The sequence below is a fragment of the Hemitrygon akajei genome, unplaced genomic scaffold (genome assembly GCF_048418815.1).
Source record: "Hemitrygon akajei unplaced genomic scaffold, sHemAka1.3 Scf000074, whole genome shotgun sequence".
NCBI lineage: Eukaryota > Metazoa > Chordata > Chondrichthyes > Myliobatiformes > Dasyatidae > Hemitrygon > Hemitrygon akajei.
In genome coordinates, this window is record NW_027331960.1 from 3,152,680 (window position 1) to 3,179,023 (window position 26,344).

Consider the following 26,344-nt stretch of genomic DNA (forward strand, 5'->3'; position numbering starts at 1 on the left):
CTGGAACGCACCAATGCAGAACGCCACACAAATTTGCCCTGAACCTGTACCCCTCAATAACCTCCCTGTCTCACTGGAAAGCACGAATGCCGAACTCCACTCAAATATGCCCTGATCCTGTACCGTGCATAACCTCCCTGTCTCACTGGAACGTACCATTGCAGAACACCACACAAATATGCGCTGAACCTGTACCCTCCATAACCTCCCTGTCTCACTGGAACGTACCAATGCAGAACTCCGCACAAATGTGCCCTGAACCTGTACCCCTCCTTAACCTCCCCGTCTCACTGGAACGTACCAATGTCGAACTTTATTCAAATATGCCCTGAACCTGTATCCCTCCATAACGTCCCTGTCTCACTGGAACGTACCAATGCAGAACTACACTCAAATATGCCCTGAACCTGTACCCCTCCATAACCTCCCAGTCTCTCTGGAACGTACAACTGCAGAACACCACGTAAATATGCCCTGAACGTGTACCCGCCCATAACCTCCTTGTCTCACTGGAACGTACCAACGCAGAACTCCACACAAATATGCCCTGAACCTGTAGCCCTCCATAACCTCCCTGCCTCACTGGAACGTACCAATGCAGAACTCCACACAAATTTGCCCTGAACCGCTACACTCCATAACCTCCCTGTCTCACTGGAACGTACCAATGCAGAATTCCACACAAATATGCCCTGAACGTGTACCCGCCCATAACCTCCTTGTCGAACTGGAACGCACCAATGCAGAACGCCACACAAATTTGCCCTGAACCTGTACCCCTCAATAACCTCCCTGTCTCACTGGAACGTTCCAATGCAGAACTCCACTCAAATATGCCCTGATCCTGTACCGTGCATAATCTCCCTGTCTCACTGGAACGTACCAATGCAAAATTCCACTCAAATATGCCCTGAACGTGTACCCGCCCATAACCTCCTTGTCTCACTGGAACGCACCAATGCAGAACTCCACACAAATTTGCCCTGAACTGCTACACTCCATAACCTCCCTGTCTCACTGGAACGTACCAATGCAGAACTCCACACAAATATGCCCTGAACCTGTACCCCTCCATAACCTCCCTGTCTCAATGGACCGTACCACTGCAGAACTCCACACAAATATGCGCTGAATCTGTACCGTGCATAACCTCCCTGTCTCACTGCAACGTACCAATGCAGAACTCCACACAAATGTGCCCTGAACCTGTACCCCTCCATAACCTCCCTGTCTCACTGGAACGTACCATTGCAGAACACCACACAAATATGCCCTGAACCTGTACCCGACCATAAACTCCCTGTCTCAATGGACCGTACCACTGCAGAACTCCACACAAATATGCGCTGAATCTGTACCCTCCGTAACCTCCCTGTCTCACTGGAACGTACCAATGCAGAACTCCACACTAATGTGCCCTGAACCTGTACCCCTGCATAACCTCCCTGTCTCACTGGAACGTACCAATGCAGAACTACACTCAAATATGCCCTGAACCTGTACCCGTCCATAACCTCCCAGTCTCTCTGTAACGTACCACTGCAGAACACCACGTAAATATGCCCTGAACGTGTACCCGCCCATATCCTCCTTGTCTCACTGGAACGTACCAACGCAGAACTCCACACGAATATGCCCTGAACCTGTACCCCTCCATAACCTCCCTGCCTCACTGGAAAGTACCAATGCAGAACTCCACACAAATTTGCCCTGAACCGCTACACTCCATAACTTCCCTGTCTCACTGGAACGTACCAATGCAGAATTCCACACAAATATGCCCTGAACGTGTACCCGCCCATAACCTCCTTGTCTCACTGGAACGCACCAATGCAGAACGCCACACAAATTTGCCCTGAACCTGTACCCCTCAATAACGTCCCTGTCTCACTGGAACGTACCAATGCAAAACTCCACTCAAATATGCCCTGATCCTGTACCGTGCATATTCTCCCTGTCTCACTGGAACGTACCAATGCAGAATACCACACAAATATGCCCTGAACGTGTACCCGCCCATAACCTCCTTGTCTCACTGGAAAGCACCAATGCAGAACTCCACACAAATTTGCCCTGAACCTGTACCCCTCCATAACCTCCCTGTCTCACTGGAACGTACCAATGCAGAACTCCACACAAATATGCCCTGAACCTGTACCCCTCCATAACCTCCCTGTCTCACTGGAAAGCAGGAATGCCGAACTCCACTCAAATATGCCGTGATCCTGTACCGTGCATAACCTCCCTGTCTCACTGGAACCTACCATTGCAGAACACCACACAAATATGCCCTGAACCTGTACCCCTCCATAAACTCCCTGTCTCACTGGAAAGTACCAATGCAGAACTCCACACAAATATGCCCTGAACCTGTACACGACCATAACCTCCCTGTCTCACTGGACCGTACCACTGCAGAACTCCACACAAATATGCCGTGAACCTGTACCCTCCATAACCTCCCTGTCTCACTGGAACGTACCAATGCAGAACTACACACAAATATGCCCTGAACATGTACCCCTCCATAACCTCCCTGTCTCACTGGAACGTACCAATGCAGAACTCCACACAAATATGCCCTGAACCTGTACCCCTGCATAACCTCCCTGTCTCACTGGAAAGCACGAATGCCGAACTCCACTCAAATATGCCCTGATCCTGTACCGTGCATAACCACCCTGTCTCACTGGAACGTACCATTGCAGAACACCACACAAATATGCCCTGAACCTGTACCCCTCCATAACCTCCCTGTCTCACTGGAAAGTACCAATGCAGAACTCCACACAAATATGCCCTGAACCTGTACCCGACCATAACCTCCCTGTCTCACTGGAACGTACCACTGCAGAACTCCACACAAATATGCCCTGAATCTGTACCCTCCATAACCTCCCTGTCTCACTGGAACGTACCAATGCAGAACTACAAACAAATATGCCCTGAACCTGTACCCCTGCATAACCTGCCTGTCTCACTGGAACGTACCAATGCAGAACTACAAAAAATATGCCCTGAACCTGTACCCCTCCATAACCTCCCTGTCTCACTGGAACGTACCAATGCAGAATTCCACACAAATATGCCCTGAACGTGTACCCGCCCATAACCTCCTTGTCTCACTGGAACGCACCCATGCAGAACTCTACACAATTTGCCCTGAACCTGTACCGGTCCATAGCCTCCCTGTCTCATTGGATCGTCCCACTGCAGAACTCCACACAAATATGCCATGAACCTGTACCCCTCCATAACCTCCCAGTCTCTCTGGAACGCACCACTGCAGAACACCACGTAAATATGCCCTGAACGTGTACCCGCCCATAACCTCCTTGTCTCACTGGAACGTACCAACGCAGAACTCCACACAAATACGCCCTGAACCTGTAGCCCTCCATAACCTCCCTGCCTCACTGGAACGTACCAATGCAGAACTCCACACAAATTTGCCCTGAACCGCTACACTCCATAACCTCCCTGTCTCACTGGAGCGTACCAATGCAGAATTCCACACAAATATGCCCTGAACGTGTACCCGCCCATAACCTCCTTGTCGAACTGGAACGCACCAATGCAGAACGCCACACAAATTTGCCCTGAACCTGTACCCCTCCATAACCCCACTGTCTCAATGGAATGTACCAATGCAGAACTCCACTCAAATATGCCCTGATCCTGTACCGTGCATAACCTCCCTGTCTCACTGGAACGTACCAATGCAGAACACCACACAAATATGCCCTGAACCTGTACCCTCCATAAACTCCCTGTCTCACTGGAACGTACCAATGCAGAACTACACACAAATATGCCCTGAACCTGTACCCCTCCATAACCTCCCTGTCTCACTGGAACGTACCAATGCAGAATACCACACAAATATGCCCTGAACGTGTACCCGCCCATATCCTCCTTGTCTCACTGGAACGCACCAATGCAGAACTCCACACAAATTTGCCCTGAACCTGTACCCCTCCATAAACTCCCTGTCTCACTGGAACGTACCAATGCAGAACTCCACACAAATATGCCATGAACCTGTACACTCCATAACCTCCCTGTCTCACTGGAAAGTACCAATGCAGAATTCCACACAAATATGCACTGAACCTGTACCCGACCATAAGCTCCCTGTCTCACTGGAACGTACCACTGCAGAACTCCACACAAATATGCCCTGAACCTGTAACCTCCATAACCTCCCTGTCTCACTGGAACGTACCAATGTAGAACTACACACAAATATGCCCTGAACCTGTACCCCTCCATAACCTCCTTGTCTCACTGGAGCGCACCAATGCAGAACTCCACACAAATTTGCCCTGAACCTGTACTCCTCCATAACCTCCCTGTCTCACTGGAACGTACCAATGCAGAACTCCACACAAATATGCCCTGAACCTGTACCCGTCCATAACCTCCCTGTCTCATTGGATCGTCCCACTGCATAACTCCACACAAATAAGCCATGAACCGGTACCCTCCATAACTCCCTGTCTCACTGGAAAGAACCAATGCAGAACTCCACACAAATATGCCCTGAACCTGTACCCGACCATAACCTCCCTGTCTCACTGGACCGTACGACTGCAGAACTCCACACAAATATGCCCTGAACCTGTACCCTCCATAACCTCCCTGTCTCACTGGAACGTACCAATGCAGAACTAGACACAAATATGCCCTGAATATGTACCCCTCCATAACCTCCCTGTCTCATTGGAACGTACCAATGCAGACCTCCGCACAAATATGCACTGAACCGGTACCCTCCATAACCTCCCTGTCTCACTGGAACGTACCAATGCAGAATTCCACACAAATATGCCCTTTACGTGTACCCGCCCATTATCTCCTTGTCTCACTGGAACGCACCAATGCAGATCTCCGGACAAATTTGCCCTGAACCTGTACCCCTCCATAACCATCCTGTCTCAATGGAACGTACCAATGCAGAACTCCACTCAAATATGCCCTGATCCTGTACCGTGCATAACCTCCCTGTCTCACTGGAACGTACCAATGCAGAACTCCACACAAAGATGCCCAGAACCTGTACCCTCCATAACCTCCCTGTCTCACTGGACGTACCAATGCAGAACTACACACAAATATGCACTGAACCTGTACCCCTCCATAACCTCCCTGTCTCACTGGAACGTACCAATGCAGAATACCACACAAATATGCCCTGAACCTGTACCCCTCCATAACCTCCCTGTCTCACTGGAAAGCAGGAATGCCGAACTCCACTCAAACATGCCGTGATCCTGTACCGTGCATAACCTCCCTGTCTCACTGGAACCTACCATTGCAGAACACCACACAAATATGCCCTGAACCTGTACCCCTCCATAAACTCCCTGTCTCACTGGAAAGTACCAATGCAGAACTCCACACAAATATGCCCTGAACCTGTACACGACCATAACCTCCCTGTCTCACTGGACCGTACCACTGCAGAACTCCACACAAATATGCCGTGAACCTGTACCCTCCATAACCTCCCTGTCTCACTGGAACGTACCAATGCAGAACTACACACAAATATGCCCTGAACATGTACCCCTCCATAACCTCCCTGTCTCACTGGAACGTACCAATGCAGAACTCCACACAAATATGCCCTGAACCTGTACCCCTGCATAACCTCCCTGTCTCACTGGAAAGCACGAATGCCGAACTCCACTCAAATATGCCCTGATCCTGTACCGTGCATAACCACCCTGTCTCACTGGAACGTACCATTGCAGAACACCACACAAATATGCCCTGAACCTGTACCCCTCCATAACCTCCCTGTCTCACTGGAAAGTACCAATGCAGAACTCCACACAAATATGCCCTGAACCTGTACCCGACCATAACCTCCCTGTCTCACTGGAACGTACCACTGCAGAACTCCACACAAATATGCCCTGAATCTGTACCCTCCATAACCTCCCTGTCTCACTGGAACGTACCAATGCAGAACTACAAACAAATATGCCCTGAACCTGTACCCCTGCATAACCTGCCTGTCTCACTGGAACGTACCAATGCAGAACTACAAAAAATATGCCCTGAACCTGTACCCCTCCATAACCTCCCTGTCTCACTGGAACGTACCAATGCAGAATTCCACACAAATATGCCCTGAACGTGTACCCGCCCATAACCTCCTTGTCTCACTGGAACGCACCCATGCAGAACTCTACACAATTTGCCCTGAACCTGTACCGGTCCATAGCCTCCCTGTCTCATTGGATCGTCCCACTGCAGAACTCCACACAAATATGCCATGAACCTGTACCCCTCCATAACCTCCCAGTCTCTCTGGAACGCACCACTGCAGAACACCACGTAAATATGCCCTGAACGTGTACCCGCCCATAACCTCCTTGTCTCACTGGAACGTACCAACGCAGAACTCCACACAAATACGCCCTGAACCTGTAGCCCTCCATAACCTCCCTGCCTCACTGGAACGTACCAATGCAGAACTCCACACAAATTTGCCCTGAACCGCTACACTCCATAACCTCCCTGTCTCACTGGAGCGTACCAATGCAGAATTCCACACAAATATGCCCTGAACGTGTACCCGCCCATAACCTCCTTGTCGAACTGGAACGCACCAATGCAGAACGCCACACAAATTTGCCCTGAACCTGTACCCCTCCATAACCCCACTGTCTCAATGGAATGTACCAATGCAGAACTCCACTCAAATATGCCCTGATCCTGTACCGTGCATAACCTCCCTGTCTCACTGGAACGTACCAATGCAGAACACCACACAAATATGCCCTGAACCTGTACCCTCCATAACCTCCCTGTCTCACTGGAACGTACCAATGCAGAACTACACACAAATATGCCCTGAACCTGTACCCCTCCATAACCTCCCTGTCTCACTGGAACGTACCAATGCAGAATACCACACAAATATGCCCTGAACGTGTACCCGCCCATATCCTCCTTGTCTCACTGGAACGCACCAATGCAGAACTCCACACAAATTTGCCCTGAACCTGTACCCCTCCATAAACTCCCTGTCTCACTGGAACGTACCAATGCAGAACTCCACACAAATATGCCATGAACCTGTACACTCCATAACCTCCCTGTCTCACTGGAAAGTACCAATGCAGAATTCCACACAAATATGCACTGAACCTGTACCCGACCATAAGCTCCCTGTCTCACTGGAACGTACCACTGCAGAACTCCACACAAATATGCCCTGAACCTGTAACCTCCATAACCTCCCTGTCTCACTGGAACGTACCAATGTAGAACTACACACAAATATGCCCTGAACCTGTACCCCTCCATAACCTCCTTGTCTCACTGGAGCGCACCAATGCAGAACTCCACACAAATTTGCCCTGAACCTGTACTCCTCCATAACCTCCCTGTCTCACTGGAACGTACCAATGCAGAACTCCACACAAATATGCCCTGAACCTGTACCCGTCCATAACCTCCCTGTCTCATTGGATCGTCCCACTGCATAACTCCACACAAATAAGCCATGAACCGGTACCCTCCATAACTCCCTGTCTCACTGGAAAGTACCAATGCAGAACTCCACACAAATATGCCCTGAACCTGTACCCGACCATAACCTCCCTGTCTCACTGGACCGTACGACTGCAGAACTCCACACAAATATGCCCTGAACCTGTACCCTCCATAACCTCCCTGTCTCACTGGAACGTACCAATGCAGAACTAGACACAAATATGCCCTGAATATGTACCCCTCCATAACCTCCCTGTCTCATTGGAACGTACCAATGCAGACCTCCGCACAAATATGCACTGAACCGGTACCCTCCATAACCTCCCTGTCTCACTGGAACGTACCAATGCAGAATTCCACACAAATATGCCCTTTACGTGTACCCGCCCATTATCTCCTTGTCTCACTGGAACGCACCAATGCAGATCTCCGGACAAATTTGCCCTGAACCTGTACCCCTCCATAACCATCCTGTCTCAATGGAACGTACCAATGCAGAACTCCACTCAAATATGCCCTGATCCTGTACCGTGCATAACCTCCCTGTCTCACTGGAACGTACCAATGCAGAACTCCACACAAAGATGCCCAGAACCTGTACCCTCCATAACCTCCCTGTCTCACTGGACGTACCAATGCAGAACTACACACAAATATGCACTGAACCTGTACCCCTCCATAACCTCCCTGTCTCACTGGAACGTACCAATGCAGAATACCACACAAATATGCCCTGAACGTGTACCCGCCCATAACCTCCTTGTCTCACTGGAACGCACCCATGCAGAACTCTACACAATTTGCCCTGAACCTGTACCGGTCCATAGCCTCCCTGTCTCATTGGATCGTCCCACTGCAGAACTCCACACAAATATGCCATGAACCTGTACCCCTCCATAACCTCCCAGTCTCTCTGGAACGCACCACTGCAGAACACCACGTAAATATGCCCTGAACGTGTACCCGCCCATAACCTCCCTGTCTCACTGGAACGTACCAACGCAGAACTCCACACAAATACGCCCTGAACCTGTAGCCCTCCATAACCTCCCTGCCTCACTGGAACGTACCAACGCAGAACTCCACACAAATATGCCCTGAACGTGTACCCGCCCATAACCTCCTTGTCGAACTGGAACGCACCAATGCAGAACGCCACACAAATTTGCCCTGAACCTGTACCCCTCCATAACCCCACTGTCTCAATGGAATGTACCAATGCAGAACTCCACTCAAATATGCCCTGATCCTGTACCGTGCATAACCTCCCTGTCTCACTGGAACGTACCAATGCAGAACACCACACAAATATGCCCTGAACCTGTACCCTCCATAACCTCCCTGTCTCACTGGAACGTACCAATGCAGAACTACACACAAATATGCCCTGAACCTGTACCCCTCCATAACCTCCCTGTCTCACTGGAACGTACCAATGCAGAATACCACACAAATATGCCCTGAACGTGTACCCGCCCATAACCTCCTTGTCTCACTGGAACGCACCAATGCAGAACTCCACACAAATTTGCCCTGAACCTGTACCCCTCCATAAACTCCCTGTCTCACTGGAACGTACCAATGCAGAACTCCACACAAATATGCCATGAACCTGTACACTCCATAACCTCCCTGTCTCACTGGAAAGTACCAATGCAGAACTCCACACAAATATGCACTGAACCTGTACCCGACCATAAGCTCCCTGTCTCACTGGAACGTACCACTGCAGAACTCCACACAAATATGCCCTGAACCTGTTACCTCCATAACCTCCCTGTCTCACTGGAACGTACCAATGTAGAACTACACACAAATATGCCCTGAACCTGTACCCCTCCATAACCTTCTTGTCTCACTGGAGCGCACCAATGCAGAACTCCACACAAATTTGCCCTGAACCTGTACTCCTCCATAACCTCCCTGTCTCACTGGAACGTACCAATGCAGAACTCCACACAAATATGCCCTGAACCTGTACCCGTCCATAACCTCCCTGTCTCATTGGATCGTCCCACTGCAGAACTCCACACAAATAAGCCATGAACCGGTACCCTCCATAATTCCCTGTCTCACTGGAAAGTACCAATGCAGAACTCCACACAAATATGCCCTGAACCTGTACCCGACCATAACCTCCCTGTCTCACTGGACCGTACGACTGCAGAACTCCACACAAATATGCCCTGAACCTGTACCCTCCATAACCTCCCTGTCTCACTGGAACGTACCAATGCAGAACTAGACACAAATATGCCCTGAATATGTACCCCTCCATAACCTCCCTGTCTCATTGGAACGTACCAATGCAGACCTCCGCACAAATATGCACTGAACCGGTACCCTCCATAACCTCCCTGTCTCACTGGAACGTACCAATGCAGAATTCCACACAAATATGCCCTTTACGTGTACCCGCCCATTATCTCCTTGTCTCACTGGAACGCACCAATGCAGATCTCCGGACAAATTTGCCCTGAACCTGTACCCCTCCATAACCACCCTGTCTCAATGGAACGTACCAATGCAGAACTCCACTCAAATATGCCCTGATCCTGTACCGTGCATAACCTCCCTGTCTCACTGGAACGTACCAATGCAGAACTCCACACAAAGATGCCCAGAACCTGTACCCTCCATAACCTCCCTGTCTCACTGGACGTACCAATGCAGAACTACACACAAATATGCACTGAACCTGTACCCCTCGATAACCTCCCTGTCTCACTGGAACGTACCAATGCAGAATACCACACAAATATGCCCTGAACGTGTACCCGCCCATAACCTCCTTGTCTCACTGGAACGCACCAATGCAGAACTCCACACAAATTTGCCCTGAACCTGTACCCCTACATAAACTCCCTGTCTCACTGGAACGTACCAATGCAGAACTCCACACAAAATTGCCCTGAACCGGTACCCTCCATAACCTCCCTGTCTCACTGGAACGTACCAATGCAGAATTCCACACAAATATGCCCTGAACGTGTACCCGCACATAACCTCCTTGTCTCACTGGAACGCACCAATGCAGAATTCCACACAAATATGCCCTGAACGTGTACCCGCCCATAACCTCCTTGTCTCACTGGAACGCACCAATGCAGAACTCAACACAAATTTGCCCTGAACCTGTACCCCTCCATAACCTCCCTGTCTCACTGGAACGTACCAATGCAGAACTCCACACAAATATGCCCTGAACCTGTACCCCTCCATAACCTCCCTGTCTCACTGGAAAGCACGAATGCCGAACTCCACTCAAATATGCCCTGATCCTGTACCGTGCATAACCTCCCTGTCTCACTGGAACGTACCATTGCAGAACACCACACAAATATGCCCTGAACCTGTACCCCTCCATAACCTCCCTGTCTCACTGGAAAGTACCAATGCAGAACTCCACACAAATGTGCCCTGAACCTGTACCCGTCCATAACCTCCCTGTCTCATTAGAACGTACCAATGCAGAACTCCACACAAATATGCCCTGAACCTGTACCCTCCATAACCTCCCTGTCTCACTGGAACGTACCAATGCAGAACAACACACAAATATGCCCTGAACATGTACCCCTCCATAACCTCCCTGTCTCATTGGAACGTACCAATGCAGAACTCCACACAAATGTGCCCTGAACCTGTAACCCTCCATAACCTCCCTGTTTCAGTGGAACGTACCAATGCAGAACTCCACACAAATATGCCCTGAACCTGTAGCTCTCCATAACCTCCCTGTCACACTGGAACGTACCAATGCAGAACTCCGCACAAATATGCACTGAACCGGTACACTCCATAACCTCCCTGTCTCACTGGAACGTACCAATGCAGAATTCCACACAAATATGCCCTTTACGTGTACCCGCCCATAATCTCCTTGTCTCACTGGAACGCACCAATGCAGATCTCCACACAAATTTGCCCTGAACCTGTACCCCTCCATAACCTCACTGTCTCAATGGAACGTACCAATGCAGAACTCCACTCAAATATGCCCTGATCCTGTACCGTGCATAACCTCCCTGTCTCAATGGAACGTACCAATGCAGAACACCACACAAATATGCCCTGAACCTGTACCCTCCATAACCTCCCTGTCTCACTGGAACGTACCAATGCAGAACTCCACACAAATATGCACTGAACCTGTACCCGACCATAATCTCCCTGTCTCACTGGAACGTACCACTGCAGAACTCCACACAAATATGCCCTGAACCTGTAACCTCCATAACCTCCCTGTCTCACTGGAGCGCACCAATGCTGAACTCCACACAAATTTGCCCTGAACCTGTACTCCTCCATAACCTCCCTGTCTCACTGGAACGTACCAATGCAGAACTCCACACAAATATGCCCTGACCCTGTACCCGTCCATAACCTCCCTGTCTCATTGGATCGTCCCACTGCAGAACTCCACACAAATAAGCCATGAACCGGTACCCTCCATAACTCCCTGTCTCACTGGAAAGTACCAATGCAGAACTCCACACAAATATGCCCTGAACCTGTACCCGACCATAACCTCCCTGTCTCACTGGACCGTACGACTGCAGAACTCCACACAAATATGCCCTGAACCTGTACCCTCCATAACCTCCCTGTCTCACTGGAACGTACCAATGCAGAACTAGACACAAATATGCCCTGAACATGTACCCCTCCATAACCTCCCTGTCTCATTGGAACGTACCAATGCAGACCTCCGCACAAATATGCACTGAACCGGTACCCTCCATAATCTCCCTGTCTCACTGGAACGTACCAATGCAGAATTCCACACAAATATGCCCTTTACGTGTACCCGCCCATAACCTCCTTGTCTCACTGGAACGCACCAATGCAGAACTCAACACAAATTTGCCCTGAACCTGTACCCCTCCATAACCTCCCTGTCTCACTGGAACGTACCAATGCAGAACTCCACACAAATATGCCCTGAACCTGTACCCCTCCATAACCTCCCTGTCTCACTGGAAAGCACGAATGCCGAACTCCACTCAAATATGCCCTGATCCTGTACCGTGCATAACCTCCCTGTCTCACTGGAACGTACCATTGCAGAACACCACACAAATATGCCCTGAACCTGTACCCCTCCATAACCTCCCTGTCTCACTGGAAAGTACCAATGCAGAACTCCACACAAATGTGCCCTGAACCTGTACCCGTCCATAACCTCCCTGTCTCATTAGAACGTACCAATGCAGAACTCCACACAAATATGCCCTGAACCTGTACGCTCCATAACCTCCCTGTCTCACTGGAACGTACCAATGCAGAACAACACACAAATATGCCCTGAACATGTACCCCTCCATAACCTCCCTGTCTCATTGGAACGTACCAATGCAGAACTCCACACAAATGTGCCCTGAACCTGTAACCCTCCATAACCTCCCTGTTTCAGTGGAACGTACCAATGCAGAACTCCACACAAATATGCCCTGAACCTGTAGCTCTCCATAACCTCCCTGTCACACTGGAACGTACCAATGCAGAACTCCGCACAAATATGCACTGAACCGGTACACTCCATAACCTCCCTGTCTCACTGGAACGTACCAATGCAGAATTCCACACAAATATGCCCTTTACGTGTACCCGCCCATAATCTCCTTGTCTCACTGGAACGCACCAATGCAGATCTCCACACAAATTTGCCCTGAACCTGTACCCCTCCATAACCTCACTGTCTCAATGGAACGTACCAATGCAGAACTCCACTCAAATATGCCCTGATCCTGTACCGTGCATAACCTCCCTGTCTCACTGGAACGTACCAATGCAGAACTCCACACAAATATGCCCTGACCCTGTACCCGTCCATAACCTCCCTGTCTCATTGGATCGTCCCACTGCAGAACTCCACACAAATAAGCCATGAACCGGTACCCTCCATAACTCCCTGTCTCACTGGAAAGTACCAATGCAGAACTCCACACAAATATGCCCTGAACCTGTACCCGACCATAACCTCCCTGTCTCACTGGACCGTACGACTGCAGAACTCCACACAAATATGCCCTGAACCTGTACCCTCCATAACCTCCCTGTCTCACTGGAACGTACCAATGCAGAACTAGACACAAATATGCCCTGAACATGTACCCCTCCATAACCTCCCTGTCTCATTGGAACGTACCAATGCAGACCTCCGCACAAATATGCACTGAACCGGTACCCTCCATAATCTCCCTGTCTCACTGGAACGTACCAATGCAGAATTCCACACAAATATGCCCTTTACGTGTACCCGCCCATTATCTCCTTGTCTCACTGGAACGCACCAATGCAGATCTCCAGACAAATTTGCCCTGAACCTGTACCCCTCCATAACCACCCTGTCTCAATGGAACGTACCAATGCAGAACTCCACTCAAATATGCCCTGATCCTGTACCGTGCATAACCTCCCTGTCTCACTGGAACGTACCAATGCAGAACTCCACACAAAGATGCCCAGAACCTGTACCCTCCATAACCTCATTGTCTCACTGGACGTACCAATGCAGAACTACACACAAATATGCACTGAACCTGTACCCCTCCATAACCTCCCTGTCTCACTGGAACGTACCAATGCAGAATACCACACAAATATGCCCTGAACGTGTACCCGCCCATAACCTCCTTGTCTCACTGGAACGCACCAATGCAGAATACCACACAAATATGCCCTGAACGTGTACCCGCCCATAACCTCCTTGTCTCACTGGAACGCACCAATGCAGAACTCCACACAAATTTGCCCTGAACCTGTACCCCTACATAAACTCCCTGTCTCATTGGAACGTACCAATGCAGAACTCCACACAAAATTGCCCTGAACCGGTACCCTCCATAACCTCCCTGTCTCACTGGAACGTACCAATGCAGAATTCCACACAAATATGCCCTGAACGTGTACCCGCCCATAACCTCCTTGTCTCACTGGAACGCACCAATGCAGAATTCCACACAAATATGCCCTGAACGTGTACCCGCCCATAACCTCCTTGTCTCACTGGAACGCACCAATGCAGAACTCAACACAAATTTGCCCTGAACCTGTACCCCTCCATAACCTCCCTGTCTCACTGGAACGTACCAATGCAGAACTCCACACAAATATGCCCTGAACCTGTACCCGTCCATAACCTCCCTGTCTCACTGGAAAGCACGAATGCCGAACTCCACTCAAATATGCCCTGATCCTGTACCGTGCATAACCTCCCTGTCTCACTGGAACGTACCATTGCAGAACACCACACAAATATGCCCTGAACCTGTACCCCTCCATAACCTCCCTGTCTCACTGGAAAGTACCAATGCAGAACTCCACACAAATGTGCCCTGAACCTGTACCCCTCCATAACCTCCCTGTCTCATTAGAACGTACCAATGCAGAACTCCACACAAATATGCCCTGAACCTGTACCCTCCATAACCTCCCTGTCTCACTGGAACTTACCAATGCAGAACAACACACAAATATGCCCTGAACATGTACCCCTCCATAACCTCCCTGTCTCACTGGAACTTACCAATGCAGAACAACACACAAATATGCCCTGAACATGTACCCCTCCATAACCTCCCTGTCTCATTGGAACGTACCAATGCAGGCCTCCGCACAAATATGCACTGAACCGGTACCCTCCATAATCTCCCTGTCTCACTGGAACGTACCAATGCAGAATTCCACACAAATATGCCCTTTACGTGTACCCGCCCATTATCTCCTTGTCTCACTGGAACGCACCAATGCAGATCTCCAGACAAATTTGCCCTGAACCTGTACCCCTCCATAACCACCCTGTCTCAATGGAACGTACCAATGCAGAACTCCACTCAAATATGCCCTGATCCTGTACCGTGCATAACCTCCCTGTCTCACTGGAACGTACCAATGCAGAACTCCACACAAAGATGCCCAGAACCTGTACCCTCCATAACCTCATTGTCTCACTGGACGTACCAATGCAGAACTACACACAAATATGCACTGAACCTGTACCCCTCCATAACCTCCCTGTCTCACTGGAACGTACCAATGCAGAATACCACACAAATATGCCCTGAACGTGTACCCGCCCATAACCTCCTTGTCTCACTGGAACGCACCAATGCAGAATACCACACAAATATGCCCTGAACGTGTACCCGCCCATAACCTCCTTGTCTCACTGGAACGCACCAATGCAGAACTCCACACAAATTTGCCCTGAACCTGTACCCCTACATAAACTCCCTGTCTCATTGGAACGTACCAATGCAGAACTCCACACAAAATTGCCCTGAACCGGTACCCTCCATAACCTCCCTGTCTCACTGGAACGTACCAATGCAGAATTCCACACAAATATGCCCTGAACGTGTACCCGCCCATAACCTCCTTGTCTCACTGGAACGCACCAATGCAGAATTCCACACAAATATGCCCTGAACGTGTACCCGCCCATAACCTCCTTGTCTCACTGGAACGCACCAATGCAGAACTCAACACAAATTTGCCCTGAACCTGTACCCCTCCATAACCTCCCTGTCTCACTGGAACGTACCAATGCAGAACTCCACACAAATATGCCCTGAACCTGTACCCGTCCATAACCTCCCTGTCTCACTGGAAAGCACGAATGCCGAACTCCACTCAAATATGCCCTGATCCTGTACCGTGCATAACCTCCCTGTCTCACTGGAACGTACCATTGCAGAACACCACACAAATATGCCCTGAACCTGTACCCCTCCATAACCTCCCTGTCTCACTGGAAAGTACCAATGCAGAACTCCACACAAATGTGCCCTGAACCTGTACCCGTCCATAACCTCCCTGTCTCATTAGAACGTACCAATGCAGAACTCCACACAAATATGCCCTGAACCTGTACCCTCCATAACCTCCCTGTCTCACTGGAACTTACCAATGCAGAACAACACACAAATATGCCCTGAACATGTACCCCTCCATAACCTCCCTGTCTCATTGGAACGTACCAATGCAGAACTCCACACAAATGTGCCCTGAACCTGTAACCCTCCATAACCTCCCTGTTTCAGTGGAACGTACCAATGCAGAACTCCACACAAATATGCCCTGAACCTGTACCTCTCCATAACCTCCCTGTCACACTGGAACGTACCAATGCAGAACTCCGCACAAATATGCACTGAACCGGTACCCTCCATAACCTCCCTGTCTCACTGGAACGTACCAATTCAGAATTCCACACAAATATGCCCTTTACGTGTACCCGCCCATAATCTCCTTGTCTCACTGGAACGCACCAATGCAGATCTCCACACAAATTTGCCCTGAACCTGTACCCCTCCATAACCTCACTGTCTCAATGGAACGTACCAATGCAGAACTCCACTCAAATATGCCCTGATCCTGTACAGTGCATAAACTCCCTGTCTCAATGGAACGTACCAATGCAGAACACCACACAAATATGCCCTGAACCTGTACCCTCCATAACCTCCCTGTCTCACTGGAACGTACCAATGCAGAACTACACACAAATATGCCCTGAACCTGTACCCCTCCATAACCTCCCTGTCTCACTGGAACGTACCAATGCAGAATACCACACAAATATGCCCTGAACGTGTACTCGCCCATAACCTCCTTGTCTCACTGGAACGCACCAATGCAGAACTCCACACAAATTTGCCCTGAACCTGTACCCCTCCATAAACTCCCTGTCTCACTGGAACGTACCAATGCAGAACTCCACACAAATATGCCATGAACCTGTACACTCCATAACCTCCCTGTCTCACTGGAAAGTACCAATGCAGAACTCCACACAAATATGCACTGAACCTGTACCCGACCATAAGTTCCCTGTCTCACTGGAACGTACCACTGCAGAACTCCACACAAATATGCCCTGAACCTGTAACCTCCATAACCTCCCTGTCTCACTGGAACGTACCAATGTAGAACTACACACAAATATGCCCTGAACCTGTACCCCTCCATAACCTCCTTGTCTCACTGGAACGTACCAATGCAGAACTCCACACAAATATGCCCTGAACCTGTACCCGTCCATAACCTCCCTCTCTCATTGGATCGTCCCACTGCAGAACTCCACACAAATAAGCCATGAACCGGTACCCTCCATAACCTCCCTGTCTCACTGGAAAGTACCAATGCAGAACTCCACACAAATATGCCCTGAACCTGTACCCGACCATAACCTCCCTGTCTCACTGGACCGTACCACTGCAGAACTCCACACAAATATGCCCTGAACCTGTACCCTCCATAACCTCCCTGTCTCACTGGAATGTACCAATGCAGAACTACACACAAATATGCCCTGAACATGTACCCCTCCATAACCTCCCTGTCTCATTGGAACGTACCAATGCAGACCTCCGCACAAATATGCACTGAACCGGTACCCTCCATAACCTCCCTGTCTCACTGGAACGTACCAATGCAGAATTCCACACAAATATGCCCTTTACGTGTACCCGCCCATTATCTCCTTGTCTCACTGGAACGCACCAATGCAGATCTCCAGACAAATTTGCCCTGAACCTGTACCCCTCCATAAACACCCTGTCTCAATGGAACGTACCAATGCAGAACTCCACACAAATATGCCCTGAACCTGTACCCTCCATAACCTCCCTGTCTCACTGGAACTTACCAATGCAGAACAACACACAAATATGCCCTGAACATGTACCCCTCCATAACCTCCCTGTCTCATTGGAACGTACCAATGCAGAACTCCACACAAATGTGCCCTGAACCTGTAACCCTCCATAACCTCCCTGTTTCAGTGGAACGTACCAATGCAGAACTCCACACAAATATGCCCTGAACCTGTACCTCTCCATAACCTCCCTGTCACACTGGAACGTACCAATGCAGAACTCCGCACAAATATGCACTGAACCGGTACCCTCCATAACCTCCCTGTCTCACTGGAACGTACCAATTCAGAATTCCACACAAATATGCCCTTTACGTGTACCCGCCCATAATCTCCTTGTCTCACTGGAACGCACCAATGCAGATCTCCACACAAATTTGCCCTGAACCTGTACCCCTCCATAACCTCACTGTCTCAATGGAACGTACCAATGCAGAACTCCACTCAAATATGCCCTGATCCTGTACAGTGCATAAACTCCCTGTCTCAATGGAACGTACCAATGCAGAACACCACACAAATATGCCCTGAACCTGTACCCTCCATAACCTCCCTGTCTCACTGGAACGTACCAATGCAAAACTACACACAAATATGCCCTGAACCTGTACCCCTCCATAACCTCCCTGTCTCACTGGAACGTACCAATGCAGAATACCACACAAATATGCCCTGAACGTGTACTCGCCCATAACCTCCTTGTCTCACTGGAACGCACCAATGCAGAACTCCACACAAATTTGCCCTGAACCTGTACCCCTCCATAAACTCCCTGTCTCACTGGACCGTACGACTGCAGAACTCCACACAAATATGCCCTGAACCTGTACCCTCCATAACCTCCCTGTCTCACTGGAACGTACCAATGCAGAACTAGACACAAATATGCCCTGAACATGTACCCCTCCATAACCTCCCTGTCTCATTGGAACGTACCAATGCAGACCTCCGCACAAATATGCACTGAACCGGTACCCTCCATAATCTCCCTGTCTCACTGGAACGTACCAATGCAGAATTCCACACAAATATGCCCTTTACGTGTACCCGCCCATTATCTCCTTGTCTCACTGGAACGCACCAATGCAGATCTCCAGACAAATTTGCCCTGAACCTGTACCCCTCCATAACCACCCTGTCTCAATGGAACGTACCAATGCAGAACTCCACTCAAATATGCCCTGATCCTGTACCGTGCATAACCTCCCTGTCTCACTGGAACGTACCAATGCAGAACTCCACACAAAGATGCCCAGAACCTGTACCCTCCATAACCTCATTGTCTCACTGGACGTACCAATGCAGAACTACACACAAATATGCACTGAACCTGTACCCCTCCATAACCTCCCTGTCTCACTGGAACGTACCAATGCAGAATACCACACAAATATGCCCTGAACGTGTACCCGCCCATAACCTCCTTGTCTCACTGGAACGCACCAATGCAGAATACCACACAAATATGCCCTGAACGTGTACCCGCCCATAACCTCCTTGTCTCACTGGAACGCACCAATGCAGAACTCCACACAAATTTGCCCTGAACCTGTACCCCTACATAAACTCCCTGTCTCATTGGAACGTACCAATGCAGAACTCCACACAAAATTGCCCTGAACCGGTACCCTCCATAACCTCCCTGTCTCACTGGAACGTACCAATGCAGAATTCCACACAAATATGCCCTGAACGTGTACCCGCCCATAACCTCCTTGTCTCACTGGAACGCACCAATGCAGAATTCCACACAAATATGCCCTGAACGTGTACCCGCCCATAACCTCCTTGTCTCACTGGAACGCACCAATGCAGAACTCAACACAAATTTGCCCTGAACCTGTACCCCTCCATAACCTCCCTGTCTCACTGGAACGTACCAATGCAGAACTCCACACAAATATGCCCTGAACCTGTACCCGTCCATAACCTCCCTGTCTCACTGGAAAGCACGAATGCCGAACTCCACTCAAATATGCCCTGATCCTGTACCGTGCATAACCTCCCTGTCTCACTGGAACGTACCATTGCAGAACACCACACAAATATGCCCTGAACCTGTACCCCTCCATAACCTCCCTGTCTCACTGGAAAGTACCAATGCAGAACTCCACACAAATGTGCCCTGAACCTGTACCCCTCCATAACCTCCCTGTCTCATTAGAACGTACCAATGCAGAACTCCACACAAATATGCCCTGAACCTGTACCCTCCATAAACTCCCTGTCTCACTGGAACTTACCAATGCAGAACAACACACAAATATGCCCTGAACATGTACCCCTCCATAACCTCCCTGTCTCACTGGAACTTACCAATGCAGAACAACACACAAATATGCCCTGAACATGTACCCCTCCATAACCTCCCTGTCTCATTGGAACGTACCAATGCAGGCCTCCGCACAAATATGCACTGAACCGGTACCCTCCATAATCTCCCTGTCTCACTGGAACGTACCAATGCAGAATTCCACACAAATATGCCCTTTACGTGTACCCGCCCATTATCTCCTTGTCTCACTGGAACGCACCAATGCAGATCTCCAGACAAATTTGCCCTGAACCTGTACCCCTCCATAACCACCCTGTCTCAATGGAACGTACCAATGCAGAACTCCACTCAAATATGCCCTGATCCTGTACCGTGCATAACCTCCCTGTCTCACTGGAACGTACCAATGCAGAACTCCACACAAAGATGCCCAGAACCTGTACCCTCCATAACCTCATTGTCTCACTGGACGTACCAATGCAGAACTACACACAAATATGCACTGAACCTGTACCCCTCCATAACCTCCCTGTCTCACTGGAACGTACCAATGCAGAATACCACACAAATATGCCCTGAACGTGTACCCGCCCATAACCTCCTTGTCTCACTGGAACGCACCAATGCAGAATACCACACAAATATGCCCTGAACGTGTACCCGCCCATAACCTCCTTGTCTCACTGGAACGCACCAATGCAGAACTCCACACAAATTTGCCCTGAACCTGTACCCCTACATAAACTCCCTGTCTCATTGGAACGTACCAATGCAGAACTCCACACAAAATTGCCCTGAACCGGTACCCTCCATAACCTCCCTGTCTCACTGGAACGTACCAATGCAGAATTCCACACAAATATGCCCTGAACGTGTACCCGCCCATAACCTCCTTGTCTCACTGGAACGCACCAATGCAGAATTCCACACAAATATGCCCTGAACGTGTACCCGCCCATAACCTCCTTGTCTCACTGGAACGCACCAATGCAGAACTCAACACAAATTTGCCCTGAACCTGTACCCCTCCATAACCTCCCTGTCTCACTGGAACGTACCAATGCAGAACTCCACACAAATATGCCCTGAACCTGTACCCGTCCATAACCTCCCTGTCTCACTGGAAAGCACGAATGCCGAACTCCACTCAAATATGCCCTGATCCTGTACCGTGCATAACCTCCCTGTCTCACTGGAACGTACCATTGCAGAACACCACACAAATATGCCCTGAACCTGTACCCCTCCATAACCTCCCTGTCTCACTGGAAAGTACCAATGCAGAACTCCACACAAATGTGCCCTGAACCTGTACCCGTCCATAACCTCCCTGTCTCATTAGAACGTACCAATGCAGAACTCCACACAAATATGCCCTGAACCTGTACCCTCCATAACCTCCCTGTCTCACTGGAACTTACCAATGCAGAACAACACACAAATATGCCCTGAACATGTACCCCTCCATAACCTCCCTGTCTCATTGGAACGTACCAATGCAGAACTCCACACAAATGTGCCCTGAACCTGTAACCCTCCATAACCTCCCTGTTTCAGTGGAACGTACCAATGCAGAACTCCACACAAATATGCCCTGAACCTGTACCTCTCCATAACCTCCCTGTCACACTGGAACGTACCAATGCAGAACTCCGCACAAATATGCACTGAACCGGTACCCTCCATAACCTCCCTGTCTCACTGGAACGTACCAATTCAGAATTCCACACAAATATGCCCTTTACGTGTACCCGCCCATAATCTCCTTGTCTCACTGGAACGCACCAATGCAGATCTCCACACAAATTTGCCCTGAACCTGTACCCCTCCATAACCTCACTGTCTCAATGGAACGTACCAATGCAGAACTCCACTCAAATATGCCCTGATCCTGTACAGTGCATAAACTCCCTGTCTCAATGGAACGTACCAATGCAGAACACCACACAAATATGCCCTGAACCTGTACCCTCCATAACCTCCCTGTCTCACTGGAACGTACCAATGCAGAACTACACACAAATATGCCCTGAACCTGTACCCCTCCATAACCTCCCTGTCTCACTGGAACGTACCAATGCAGAATACCACACAAATATGCCCTGAACGTGTACTCGCCCATAACCTCCTTGTCTCACTGGAACGCACCAATGCAGAACTCCACACAAATTTGCCCTGAACCTGTACCCCTCCATAAACTCCCTGTCTCACTGGAACGTACCAATGCAGAACTCCACACAAATATGCCATGAACCTGTACACTCCATAACCTCCCTGTCTCACTGGAAAGTACCAATGCAGAACTCCACACAAATATGCACTGAACCTGTACCCGACCATAAGTTCCCTGTCTCACTGGAACGTACCACTGCAGAACTCCACACAAATATGCCCTGAACCTGTAACCTCCATAACCTCCCTGTCTCACTGGAACGTACCAATGTAGAACTACACACAAATATGCCCTGAACCTGTACCCCTCCATAACCTCCTTGTCTCACTGGAACGTACCAATGCAGAACTCCACACAAATATGCCCTGAACCTGTACCCGTCCATAACCTCCCTCTCTCATTGGATCGTCCCACTGCAGAACTCCACACAAATAAGCCATGAACCGGTACCCTCCATAACCTCCCTGTCTCACTGGAAAGTACCAATGCAGAACTCCACACAAATATGCCCTGAACCTGTACCCGACCATAACCTCCCTGTCTCACTGGACCGTACCACTGCAGAACTCCACACAAATATGCCCTGAACCTGTACCCTCCATAACCTCCCTGTCTCACTGGAATGTACCAATGCAGAACTACACACAAATATGCCCTGAACATGTACCCCTCCATAACCTCCCTGTCTCATTGGAACGTACCAATGCAGACCTCCGCACAAATATGCACTGAACCGGTACCCTCCATAACCTCCCTGTCTCACTGGAACGTACCAATGCAGAATTCCACACAAATATGCCCTTTACGTGTACCCGCCCATTATCTCCTTGTCTCACTGGAACGCACCAATGCAGATCTCCAGACAAATTTGCCCTGAACCTGTACCCCTCCATAAACACCCTGTCTCAATGGAACGTACCAATGCAGAACTCCACACAAATATGCCCTGAACCTGTACCCTCCATAACCTCCCTGTCTCACTGGAACTTACCAATGCAGAACAACACACAAATATGCCCTGAACATGTACCCCTCCATAACCTCCCTGTCTCATTGGAACGTACCAATGCAGAACTCCACACAAATGTGCCCTGAACCTGTAACCCTCCATAACCTCCCTGTTTCAGTGGAACGTACCAATGCAGAACTCCACACAAATATGCCCTGAACCTGTACCTCTCCATAACCTCCCTGTCACACTGGAACGTACCAATGCAGAACTCCGCACAAATATGCACTGAACCGGTACCCTCCATAACCTCCCTGTCTCACTGGAACGTACCAATTCAGAATTCCACACAAATATGCCCTTTACGTGTACCCGCCCATAATCTCCTTGTCTCACTGGAACGCACCAATGCAGATCTCCACACAAATTTGCCCTGAACCTGTACCCCTCCATAACCTCACTGTCTCAATGGAACGTACCAATGCAGAACTCCACTCAAATATGCCCTGATCCTGTACAGTGCATAAACTCCCTGTCTCAATGGAACGTACCAATGCAGAACACCACACAAATATGCCCTGAACCTGTACCCTCCATAACCTCCCTGTCTCACTGGAACGTACCAATGCAAAACTACACACAAATATGCCCTGAACCTGTACCCCTCCATAACCTCCCTGTCTCACTGGAACGTACCAATGCAGAATACCACACAAATATGCCCTGAACGTGTACTCGCCCATAACCTCCTTGTCTCACTGGAACGCACCAATGCAGAACTCCACACAAATTTGCCCTGAACCTGTACCCCTCCATAAACTCCCTGTCTCACTGGAACGTACCAATGCAGAACTCCACACAAATATGCCATGAACCTGTACACTCCATAACCTCCCTGTCTCACTGGAAAGTACCAATGCAGAACTCCACACAAATATGCACTGAACCTGTACCCGACCATAAGTTCCCTGTCTCACTGGAACGTACCACTGCAGAACTCCACACAAATATGCCCTGAACCTGTAACCTCCATAACCTCCCTGTCTCACTGGAACGTACCAATGTAGAACTACACACAAATATGCCCTGAACCTGTACCCCTCCATAACCTCCTTGTCTCACTGGAACGTACCAATGCAGAACTCCACACAAATATGCCCTGAACCTGTACCCGTCCATAACCTCCCTCTCTCATTGGATCGTCCCACTGCAGAACTCCACACAAATAAGCCATGAACCGGTACCCTCCATAACCTCCCTGTCTCACTGGAAAGTACCAATGCAGAACTCCACACAAATATGCCCTGAACCTGTACCCGACCATAACCTCCCTGTCTCACTGGACCGTACCACTGCAGAACTCCACACAAATATGCCCTGAACCTGTACCCTCCATAACCTCCCTGTCTCACTGGAATGTACCAATGCAGAACTACACACAAATATGCCCTGAACATGTACCCCTCCATAACCTCCATGTCTCATTGGAACGTACCAATGCAGACCTCCGCACAAATATGCACTGAACCGGTACCCTCCATAACCTCCCTGTCTCACTGGAACGTACCAATGCAGAATTCCACACAAATATGCCCTTTACGTGTACCCGCCCATTATCTCCTTGTCTCACTGGAACGCACCAATGCAGATCTCCAGACAAATTTGCCCTGAACCTGTACCCCTCCATAAACACCCTGTCTCAATGGAACGTACCAATGCAGAACTCCACACAAAATTGCGCTGAACCGGTACCCTCCATAACCTCCCTGTCTCACTGGAACGTACCAATGCAGAATTCCACACAAATATGCCCTGAACGTGTACCCGCCCATAACCTCCTTGTCTCACTGGAACGCACCAATGCAGAACGCCACACAAATTTGCCCTGAACCTGTACCCCTCAATAACGTCCCTGTCTCACGGGAACGTACCAATGCAGAATTCCACACAAATATGCCCTGAACGTGTACCCGCCCATAACCTCCTTGTCTCAGTGGAACGCACCAATGCAGAACTCAACACAAATTTGCCCTGAACCTGTACCCCTCCATAACCTCCCTGTCTCACTGGAACATACCAATGCAGAACTCCACACAAATATGCCCTGAACCTGTACCCCTCCATAACCTCCTTGTCTCAGTGGAACGCACCAATGCAGAACTCAACACAAATTTGCCCTGAACCTGTACCCCTCCATAACCTCCCTGTCTCACTGGAAAGTACCAATGCAGAACTCCACACAAATATGCCCTGAACGTGTACCCGCCCATAACCTCCTTGTCTCACTGGAACGTACCAACGCAGACCTCCACACAAATACGCCCTGAACCTGTAGCCCTCCATAACCTCCCTGCCTCACTGGAACGTACCAATGCAGAACTCCACACAAATTTGCCCTGAACCGCTACACTCCATAACCTCCCTGTCTCACTGGAACGTACCAATGCAGAATTCCACACAAATATGCCCTGAACGTGTACCCGCCCATAACCTCCTTGTCGAACTGGAACGCACCAATGCAGAACGCCACACAAATTTGCCCTGAACCTGTACCCCTCAATAAACTCCCTGTCTCACTGGAAAGCACGAATGCCGAACTCCACTCAAATATGCCCTGATCCTGTACCTTGCATAACCTCCCTGTCTCACTGGAACGTACCATTGCAGAACACCACACAAATATGCGCTGAACCTGTACCCTCCATAACCTCCCTGTCTCACTGGAACGTACCAATGCAGAACTCCGCACAAATGTGCCCTGAACCTGTATCCCTC